Below are 11,265 nucleotides of genomic sequence, written 5' to 3' on the forward strand. Positions count from 1 at the left end.
TTAAAGAGGCTGTTTGATTTAGTTTACCCATAAATGTTAATTAATGCATTACCTATCAAACATGTACTAACATGTAGTTAAGGCTGCCGTTATTCATGCGTGAATCCATATGACTCCAGTTGTAGTTAAGGATAGCTCTTCATTATTTCATGATTAGTTAACACCTTTAATAATCATTAATATATGGTGAATTAAGTATTAATTTAGGCATTAGTACATGCTTATTCATGTACCCTTATTGTAAAGTGTTACCGTTTTTATAATGGAATGTTTGACTGATGTTCAGCATGTTCTGCTGGTTTCACTGATATGTATAAATACATCTCACACAGCCTACATGCCACATGACCCTTATGATACCAAGAAGTATTGGAACTCTCAGTATTGTAGGTCATGGGTTCAATTTCCAGAGAAGGCAAGTACTGATAAATATAGACAGATATATGTAAACTGAATGCAGTGTAAGTGACTTTGGATAAAAGTGTCTGCTAAATGCAGCAGTGCAATTATAGAGTCAAATTAAACTTTGCTGTTGTTGTCTTGTTTTCTGTCAGCTGTGCATAAGAATCAGCATTGAGCATGTGACCCTATGCTGCACTAAAAATATTTATTTTTATCATACTAATTTAACTAGTGGTTAGGCTAAGGTTTGGCCGACTTACACAGACATTGTCTGTCAATAAGACCCCTGCTGTTAGATGATATTACTACACTATGATTTTATATTGAATTTATATTTGACTTTTATATTATTTATATTACTTTATATGACTTCAATATTTTTTATATGACAAACTTTTAATGTTTTAATATGAACTTAAAACAAAAACCCTGTGTATACTTTTTTTTTTTTTAATCTTCCTGTTTAATAAAACACACAAATTCAGCTCAATAAAATTTGCCATTTATTTGCTGAAAATGACAGAACTGTATCATTTTGAGAAAAATGTCTCAGAAAATAAGTAGAACGTTTTTGTTCTTGTTTTAACAGTATGTTTCTTTTTCCACCCAGCCTGAAATAAAATAGCACTGATATTAGAGTTCATTCTTAATCTCTTAAAGCAATGAAATACTGTAGGAAAAACATCTGTTATTACCTCCTGGATTCTGTCGTAGGATGCATTTTCTAACTTCATCATAGATGAAGATGAGAAGTGAGTATGGGAAGGCAGTAAACCTCCACAATGGTCTGCATGAAAGAACACAAGGATTTAAAAAAAAAAATGTATTTATTATTATTATTATTTTAATTTTACTGTTATTTTCAATTCCTAGGATGCCATTCGAAGTCAGCTAGAAAAATGAAAAGATCTGAACGTGAAGATCCCATTTACTTGTGTGCGAAAGCCTAGATATGTCCACTCACCTTAGAGGATACATTCTGACAGCAATGGCCATGCCTGGGCAGCAGGACAAGAAAGCTGCCAGAGCAGCTTCCTCAAAAAAGGCAAAGATGAGGACTTTGTTTCTTGGAAAGAAAAAAAAAAGAACAAATTATGATTAGGCTTTAGAGGTGAGCAGCCTAGAGCTGCAACTGAACAAACAATCCACCAATAATTTATGACTTCTTTGAAGCTTGTTTGCATCCCTCTGTTTACATACATCATTCCCTGCTGTATGATGGAATTTCTTCTGGTCTTCTGGTCAAGTCACCCCACTGCACAACCACAATACTGATGAAAAATGCTGTGTGGCATGTGGACTCTATAATCTTTCTGGCCTTATAGGTCTGCATCAAACAATTAAACACAAGAACAAAGCAATGTTTATAAAAAATATTTAAAAGGCTGATTTTTAAAATTTGTGCTAATTTCTGCTATAATATACACATTTTACATCTGGCTTGCTAAAACTTTAACACTTTCCCACTGTTGACCATAGCTATCTTCCAGGTCACTGATAGATCTATCTTCCCAACCAACTCGAAGTCCTGGCAGATAACTAGGCCAGAATCCATTCTCACTCATAACCACAATGTAGGTAAAGAACCCTGCAGCTGCTTGGATCATACCTAAAAAGAAAAATCATGACAATAAAATTAATTGCTTGCCCATATTCATATATGTTAAGACTAAGAGTATAACTGTAAAAATCAGGTTTTATTTTAGTGCTCCTCTCCATCTCTCGCTCATAGCAAACTAACATTTAGAGGGGTTAAGGATACTCTGCCCAAGCCGTCAAACTGACGTCATCAGAGAAGGAATGCCATTTCAGAACAGAAGCAAATGTTCAGATTTTGATTGAAGATTTTGTAATTTTTTTTCAAGTGGATTAACTTGCACTGATTAATTGTTCACCTCAAAACTAGCAATGTGTGCTAACAAAGTAAATAGTGTGAATTTTCATTTCATGTGGACTTTAAGGATTAATAGGTGCTTCAAAAAATCCAGAGCTCTCTTTATAGAGTAAGAATGTGTTTACCAATCTGACCATTTGCCATACTGATTAGCCTCTCATTCACCAGCCTATCTGTTTGAGCATTTCTCGGTTGTCTCTTCATTATGTCATTTTCTGCATTTTCATAGGACAATGAGATTGCAGGAATCTGTGGCAACAATTAAAACAAATTAAAAGCAGATGAATAATTGAAAGCTCTCTACAGCAACAGTCCTTTTTCTTACCAGGTCAGTGCCCAGGTCAATGCAGAGAATGGTGACGGTGCCCAAAGGTAGAGGAATACCAACGAGGACAAAAAAGAGGAAGGGTGACATCTCAGGGATCTTACCAGTCAGCGTGTAGGCAATGGACTTCTTCAAGTTGTCAAAGATCAGACGGTCTGAAGTGGAAGACACGTGTTTGAGAAATAATTGTCAATGGCATGTATCCTACATAACGTCTTAAGTGAATGAGCAGGAGAATCATTGACACCATCACCGGTTACGGCTACAATGGTGCCCTGACAATAGAAATAAAATGCATTAAAATGGTACCTGCTAAAATCCTCGATAGGAATCGGATAGATAACTGTCTGACGGCACCTGTCACTGAAAACCTTCCACAATGATAAGCTTTTGTTGTGGAGAAGTTCTGGCAAACACAATTTCTCTATGGTGTTTTAGGATCTCATCCAGGTCACTTTCATTCATATTCTTCAGTTCTCCGCCATGGACCACACAGGCCTTAGCATCTCTAGAGACACATTTTGCAATAGCAGACATCTAGAGAAATTCCACATTCCACATTTGAAACTGGTTGAGATGATTGTTTACCACAAATTAAAAGCAGATGAATAATTGAAAGCTCTCTACAGCAACAGTCCTTTTTCTTACCAGGTCAGTGCCCAGGTCAATGCAGAGAATGGTGACGGTGCCCAAAGGTAGAGGAATACCAACGAGGACAAAAAAGAGGAAGGGTGACATCTCAGGGATCTTACCAGTCAGCGTGTAGGCAATGGACTTCTTCAAGTTGTCAAAGATCAGACGGTCTGAAGTGGAAGACACGTGTTTGAGAAATAATTGTCAATGGCATGTATCCTACATAACGTCTTAAGTGAATGAGCAGGAGAATCATTGACACCATCACCGGTTACGGCTACAATGGTGCCCTGACAATAGAAATAAAATGCATTAAAATGGTACCTGCTAAAATCCTCGATAGGAATCGGATAGATAACTGTCTGACGGCACCTGTTACTGAAAACCTTCCACAATGATAAGCTTTTGTTGTGGAGAAGTTCTGGAAAACACAATTTCTCTATGGTGTTTTAGGATCTCATCCAGGTCACTTTCATTCATATTCTTCAGTTCTCCGCCATGGACCACACAGGCCTTAGCATCTCTAGAGACACATTTTGCAATAGCAGACATCTATAGAAATTCCACATTCCACATTTGAAACTGGTTGAGATGATTGTTTACCTTGGATTGACCTCTCCAACAGGAATGTTCAAACGTGCAGCAATGTCTTCCACAGTTTCATTGCCTTCAGAGATGATGCCAACGCCCTTTGAAATAGCTTTAGCTGTAATTGGATGGTCCCCAATAACCATGATAAACTGTATGGGAAAATTCTTTTTTTTTTATTGCTTTGAACAAATAATTATTATCTGAATAATTTGATATGGGCACAGTATATTTGAGCAGCATATTTTGAATGAGGACAACACCTTGATTCCAGCACTCCGGCATTTGGCCACAGCATCTGGTACAGCTGCACGAGGAGGATCGATCATGGACATGAGGCCAACAAAACACAGGTTCTCAGTTGGGAAGTTCACTTCTTCGTAATCAAATGCAAAACCCTCAGGAAACTGGTCATCAGGTAGGGAAAAGTGGCAGAAGCCTATGAGAGAGAGATTAATAATCACAGAATTATTAATGTGCTGTAATTAACCATTCTCTGTGTTCATATTCTTCTGTAGCCATAAATTCAATGCTTATCCCAAAGTGAACTTCATAAAATGGGTTTACCCAGCACTCTTTCTCCAAGACCTCTGAGTTCTACGTAAGCATTTTGAAATGAATCTTTCATTTCATCATCCATAGGCTGCTCTTTTCCTTGAATCAAAATAGTAGAGCATCGATCCAGGATTCTCTCAGGGGCTCCTTTCATTACTAGCAGGTGCTTAGACTCTGAGGGATTGGGATTCTTGTGGATTGAGAGCTAGAAATTACATATGAAGTGCTGTTAGGATGATCAATCAAATCAGCATCATCTCCAAAGAACACATCAACATATACAAAATACCTGATACTTGATGGTGGAATTGAAAGGGATCTCAGCAATCTTTGGGTACTTCTCTCTCATTTCAGTGACTGAACCACAGCACAGCTCAATACACGTCAACAGGGCAGACTCTGAGGCATAACCAGCTGTCTCTCGCTACAAAACGGATTTGATTGAACAAAGTTTTCACTCACAATAAGAGAGTTAAATTGGCTACTGGAATGGTAGTCATCTTTGCAAGTCCTAATGTAGCTCAGATATTAAGATGACTAGAGGGAAACTCACACTAAGTATTGGGAGATGGCTCTGTTCAGCACGAAAAACAGCACGGTTGCACAAGCCAGCAACACGTGCAAGGGCAGCCCAAGTAGCAGAGCTTTTGTCAAATGAGGTTCCACTCTGATTCTCTGTGGTGTCTGCTTCATGAATCTGGTTGTCAAACCACATGTGCGCAACAGTCATTCGGTTCTGGGTCAAAGTTCCGGTCTTGTCAGAGCAGATTGTGGTGGTTAAGCCAAGAGTCTTCACAGCTTCAAGATTCTTCACCAGGCAGTTCTTCTTTGCCATACGTTTGGCAGTGTAAGAATCCACCCGCCAGCCCAAAAAGCGGAATCCAGCGGCCTGGTCGAAGGTTTAGTGCGTATTCGGTCTTTTACTTGCGCTTCTGAATTTATCAGGATTTAGTTTAAATTTTAGTCTAGCGCCGTGTTCAGTCTGACTCCAATTTCATGTGATCAGTTTTTAATTAGAAATATTGCTTAGAAATATTGCCTAAATTTAATGATCACAAATATTAATTTAGATATTTGATTATTCCGGACTCAATACTTTCAATTATCTGTTCACTGGGGACCTAATGGCTCTTTTAAGTCTCACGTTGGCCTTACGTGGATCTTACGATCGCAAATTCGCCAGTCTGATGCTAGTCAGAGGGTGTAGGTAGACTAATACCTGTTTTGCCTGCCGCCTACTGCTTGCTTATGACAAAAAGTGTAATTCACTTAGTCCTTTCCCGTACAACTTGCTAACATCGGCGATAGACAGAAATCAGAAGGTCTCCGATGACGTGCCTACTGCTCCTACCATTCATGAGCCTTCAGTTTGACCTATCCTGGCCGTAGATTTGCGGTAACAAAAGCCTCCTCACAGTTTACTAGTCATAATGATTTCATCATGAAGAGTTAATTTCATAAGGAAATAATTTCACTCCTTTCAGCAGTCAGAGTTAGACACACCTACATAAGTAGACACAAGCTAAGTAATCACTTTCGGCTCAAACATAATAACATATGACCAGGATTTATTGATTTTAAAGGTCTTGAAACACTAATAATCCATTGTACAGATATAGTTGACTAAACAAGAGGAAGTATAACTGAAAAATCACTCTGACTTACAGTTACAGTGGCAGGGATGTTGTACATTAGCAACAATGATTCCAATGAGGAAAACAACTGCTACTAACCACCCATATCCAAGTATAAAGGAGAGAATTAGGAAGGTCAAACCCAGGAAGACAGCTACACCAGAGATGATGTGGATGAAATGCTCAATCTCTTTAGCAATTGGTGTTTGTCCACCATCCAGACTGGAGGCAAGTGATGCAATACGACCCATGACAGTATGGTCACCGGTGCTGATGACAATCCCTCTGGCAGTACCTAGGGTTTTAATATGCTCAAGAAATTTAGCTAAGTTTTTCCAGCTACTGTAAAATGCATCCAATGTATCCAACATGCTACAGACACATTTTAGGTACCTTCAACACAGTTGGTAGAGAAAAACGCAATGTTTTTCGTCTCAAGGGGGTTATCATGGGAGAAGTCAGGAGTACGAGTCTGGGGCTCAGATTCACCAGTGAGGGAAGAGTTGTCCACCTGTAAAGGAAGAATGAAAGTTTAATAAAAATGCATTGATGGGATTTATCGTCTTTTACATTCAGAAATGCTTTAGGTCTTACTTTGCATCCTTGTGAAGAGATGATACCGAGGTCAGCTGGGATTCTGTCTCCACCTTTGACCTCCACAAGATCACCTACAACTACCTCCTCAGCATGGATTACCTTTTTCTCTCCATCACGCACAACTAGCGCTTGCTACATGACCAGAACAAAACAATAAGTACTTGTGTGCCACAGGAAAGCTACATTTGAACATAAAATGATTTATAAGAGACCATTACTGTACCTGAGGAACAAGGTTCCTAAAAGATTCCATGATCTTAGAGCTCATGGATTCTTAATAGTATGAGAACCATCCGTTGACTATGACAACAAAAGCAAGCACAAGTCCCAGGTACAGCTGCAAAACCACATTTAGGTTTTTAGAAAGTGACAAAGTGTATGATCATGTACTGTACATAAAAATAAAGACAAAACATTTTCTTTGACATACATTGTCATTCGCTGATTCTTCTTCAGAGGCAGCCTGAATTCCATATGCTGTGAAACAAAGAAATGCACCAAACCACAGCAGTGTCTGAATCCACCAAATAGCTGTGTGCAGAACTTGACCCATTCTGGAGTCGTAGGAGGTGGGGTCAGGGAATTTGGCCCATCACGCTCTGACAAGCCCTGCCATAGGGTATGAACATTGAGTAATGAAATGAATGCAGAAAAACACTAAATTTCTTAACCCTAGAGACTACTTGAAAATAAATTAACTAAATTTGTAAACACCTACACAAATTTCTATGCAATTTAAAGACAGTAAAGTGTCTTGATTAAACAGGACAGGTATATTAGTATTGTGACAAATCAGAAGAGTTTGGATCCATTTGCAGCTTTTATTTAGAATAGTCAGAGAATACAGTGTCAAATACCGGCAAGACACAACACCAGGGGCTTGGACAGAGACGGAGTCGAATACCAGGCGAGAGATCAGGGCAGGCGGCTAGCAAACACAGTCCAGGTGAAACAATCCAAGATCGGGGCAGGCAGAGAACAACCAGAAAAAACAGGAAACGGTCCAAGATCAAGTACAAAGACAGCAAACACGGGTATAACGCTCAGAAATGACAGCCAGGGCAAATCAAGACTTCGCAGAGAGTCTTCTTCTTCTTCTTTCTTTTACTGGCAACCGCACTTAACAGTGCATTACTGCCATCATCAGGTAGCTTGGATCAGAAACATTTCCTCTATCTCTTAACATTTTCTAATGCTTTTTTTAACTAAAAGAATGTGAGGCAAAACACATAATTTCATACAGACAATTTGGAGTAACACGTAAAATTTACTAAAAATATAAAATTTCCAAAACTCTCACTACAACTCTGCTCACCTTGTTCAAGTCAGTGCCGTATTTGCGAGAAAGTTCATCCAATGTCAGCTTGTGGTCGTCCTGCAGAAGAGCAAAAAAGCTTGAATCTCAGTTCCGCAGAGAAAATCTACAAATCCCATTTTTGTACAGCTTGATAATTCATAATTATGTACAGCATACTAATGTGCAGAAAATAATGAAATAATGTAGTTTTATGAGAAATGTATAGATGAGAAAGTATTGAACTTTTCTTGATGGCTATAGTTTCAGATTATACTAGTATTATGGTGATATTGCCTCCATGTCCTAGCTGACATGTGACAGGGGTGCCCAAACTCGGTCCTGGAGGGCCGGTGTCCTGCAGAGTTTAGCTCCAACTTGCCTCAACACACTTGCCTTTAAGTTTCTAGTATGACTAGTAAGAGCTTGATTATCTGGTTCAGGTGTGTTTAATTGGGGTTGGAGCTAAACTCTTCAGGACACCGGCCCTCCAGGACCGAGTTTGGACACCCCTGTGTTAATATGATGTGTAATGTATGGATTTCTCACCAGCTTCACTTCTTTCTTCAGTTCGTTCACATCCTTCTTTTTTTACCCTTTTTGGATTTTCTAATTTCATCCTCAGAAGTTGCTCTCAGCGTGTACTTATCATTCCCCGTCTATAAAACATAAAAACATATATATATATATATATATATATAAACATAAAAGTAACACCTTAACTGACTGGAAGCCAAAGATTAAATCTACACAACAAATGAAATATCAGCAGAATAAAACAATCAAGCAAAGTGAGCAGAATCGCTGCGGAAAGGACCAGCATACACCAGCATGAGTTTCCATGCTGGCTTATGCTGGTTTGCTGCTAGTCTGTGACACTGATCAACCAGCATGGTCTGGTAAATCTTATTGACCACAGACGCTTTGCTAGTTAAACTAATGATTCCAGTTTGGGCCCAACCAGCTCACCAGCATCCAAAACACAACATATGCTGGTTGTTTCACAAGATATGATCAAGATAACAATAGTCCACTCACGCCAAGCCCCATCTTCCCAGTTTATTTCAACCCAAAATCTGGTGTTTTGGATTTCAGAAGTCCTGTCGGCCTCTCTGGAGACACAAGTGCCTGTGTAACCAAGCCAAGTTCACAACATTTATATTCTGCCAACTCACTTGTGTTTTGGGGAGGAGATCTGGGAAAATTTGGGAGGGGTTTAGCACTTTTCAGCCTTAATCTTTTATTTTAACCTTTCATTTATTTAACCTTCATCCATACAGGTAAGTCATTTTGGTGACATCAATGAGAAGGACTGGTTATGATGTTTTATTGATTGACAGAACTATTAACTTGCCAATAGCAATTTATCCACTATTATATTTGTATCTACTACTACTTTTTACTTATATTATACATGTATACATATTTTATATTAATGTGTATGTGTTAGAAAGTTTTATTTTAAGCGAAATAAGTAGATTTTTAACACAAAATGTAAATTTAAATTGAACTCTCCATTGCTTTTGTGCAAAAAGTCTAGACATGTCCACTTTCTTAATAGTAAACAATATGAAAGCAGTGTGTTCATGCCTGCACAGAAGGACAGGAAAGCTGCCAGAGCAGTTGCACAGACCAAAGAGTACAGCTTGGTTTCTATGAAATATAGAAGATAAAATGATGATAACTTTCAGTTTCTCCGTTGTGGCCTTTGGGATCGTTGGAGGTGGAATGAGCAGTCATGAGCAATCATGAGCTGGAACTGAACAAACAGCCCACTCTGATAAATATCACTCCAATGTTTTATGACTGCTTTGGAGCCAAAACATTTGTTTACATACTTCACTCCTTGCTGTAGGATAAAATTGTTAGCCTTATAGACGATCAAGTCAGCACTCACAGGACACATAGGAGCAACAAATCAAATATGAAGTCTATATTATTGCCTTTTCTGTATTTATTTTTTCTGTTTTCTGATTTTATAAATGCTTTCCATGTTCCCTGGTAATCAGACCAGCATGGCTGATCACCAGCATATTCTGAATGCTGGTGCTTCCTTAACCAGGTTAACCAGCAAAGAACCAGAAAGAACATGTTGTGACCAGCATTACCAGCAAAAAACAGCATGGCTGTTCTGGTCCACAAGCAGGACCAGGCCTAAACCACCATAAACCAGCTTGCACCAGCATAGATCTCCATGCTGGTGTGAGCTGGTATTTCAAAGATTGATAATTAAACTCTACCAGTTTCATGACTGTTGGCCACTATTTTTATTTCATGGCTGTGCCAACTGTGTTTTTTTGGCATCTGTAAAAAAAATCTGTAGATTTAAATTGATTCTATATGTGGGCAGAATCAAATGCTATGAATTGTGAATTTGTGATAGACATTGTCTGTGTTTTGTAAACCATTTGATGTCTGTTGTCAGTCAACAGAGCTCTCAGGCCACATGTCCTTCACAGTGCCTCAGAGGTTTAGCTCACGCTTAGGCCTACAGATTCAAGACATGTAGGTGGAACAGTTTTATGTACTGATCCATAATTATATTGGTTGAATTATGCAATTATATTTTAACAAGATTAACTTTTTTTGCCAGTGGAAGCAAAAATGAAAGTCTAATGAGTCTAATGAGACTATTTAAAAAAAAAAAAAATGTTTTTGCCTATTTTTTAATTACAAATTATATTTTTATCATCATAGCCAGTCATAATATACAACGTCTTTCATATATATATATATATATATATATATATTTTTTTTTTAAGTAGCATCATAATGAATGGTAGCATCATAATGTAACAGAATTCTGCCATTAAAGACAAAAGCATCCTAGATAAAAGTAATAACTTAATTTACACACTTGAATAATGATTCACAAAATTTCACATCTGGGCTGAGTTTCCCGATAACGGTGTCTCTTAGCGCGCTACGAAGACTCTAAAGGTACACCTTAACTAGGGGTATACCTTTCCTAGGTGTGTTCCCCGAACTATACCTTAGGATGTTGCTTAAGGTAAACCTTCTTACGTGCAACGTTAGCAGGTGCTGTCCATGGCGGTGGTGCTGAATAGGTTGATATCGATGGCTCGAGAATCGATTGTTTCCATGGCGGTGGTGCTGAATAGGTTTATATCGATGGCTCAAGAATCGATTGTTCACTATATACAGGAGCTCCTTCACTGCATTATAGAGCGGGTAAAGTATTGAGAAAGCGATGTTCATTATAAAGAAGCACTTTAGAAATTGCATTTATCGGGGGAAAAACTGCATTTACAAAATAATCCAAATTGCAAACTAAATGCAACCTTGGATATGACACACACACACACACACACACACATACATA

General features: G+C 38.3%; 1 pseudogene; it reads right to left on the bottom strand.

The window, feature by feature from the left end:
- Positions 1 to 978: 978 nt before the first annotated feature.
- LOC107717919 (sodium/potassium-transporting ATPase subunit alpha-1-like) lies at positions 979 to 8,972 on the bottom strand (annotated as a pseudogene).
- Positions 8,973 to 11,265: the final 2,293 nt, after the last annotated feature.

Source organism: Sinocyclocheilus rhinocerous, unplaced genomic scaffold (assembly GCF_001515625.1).
Source record: "Sinocyclocheilus rhinocerous isolate Xijiao unplaced genomic scaffold, SAMN03320098_v1.1 scaffold3621, whole genome shotgun sequence".
In the NCBI taxonomy this organism is placed as follows: domain Eukaryota; kingdom Metazoa; phylum Chordata; class Actinopteri; order Cypriniformes; family Cyprinidae; genus Sinocyclocheilus; species Sinocyclocheilus rhinocerous.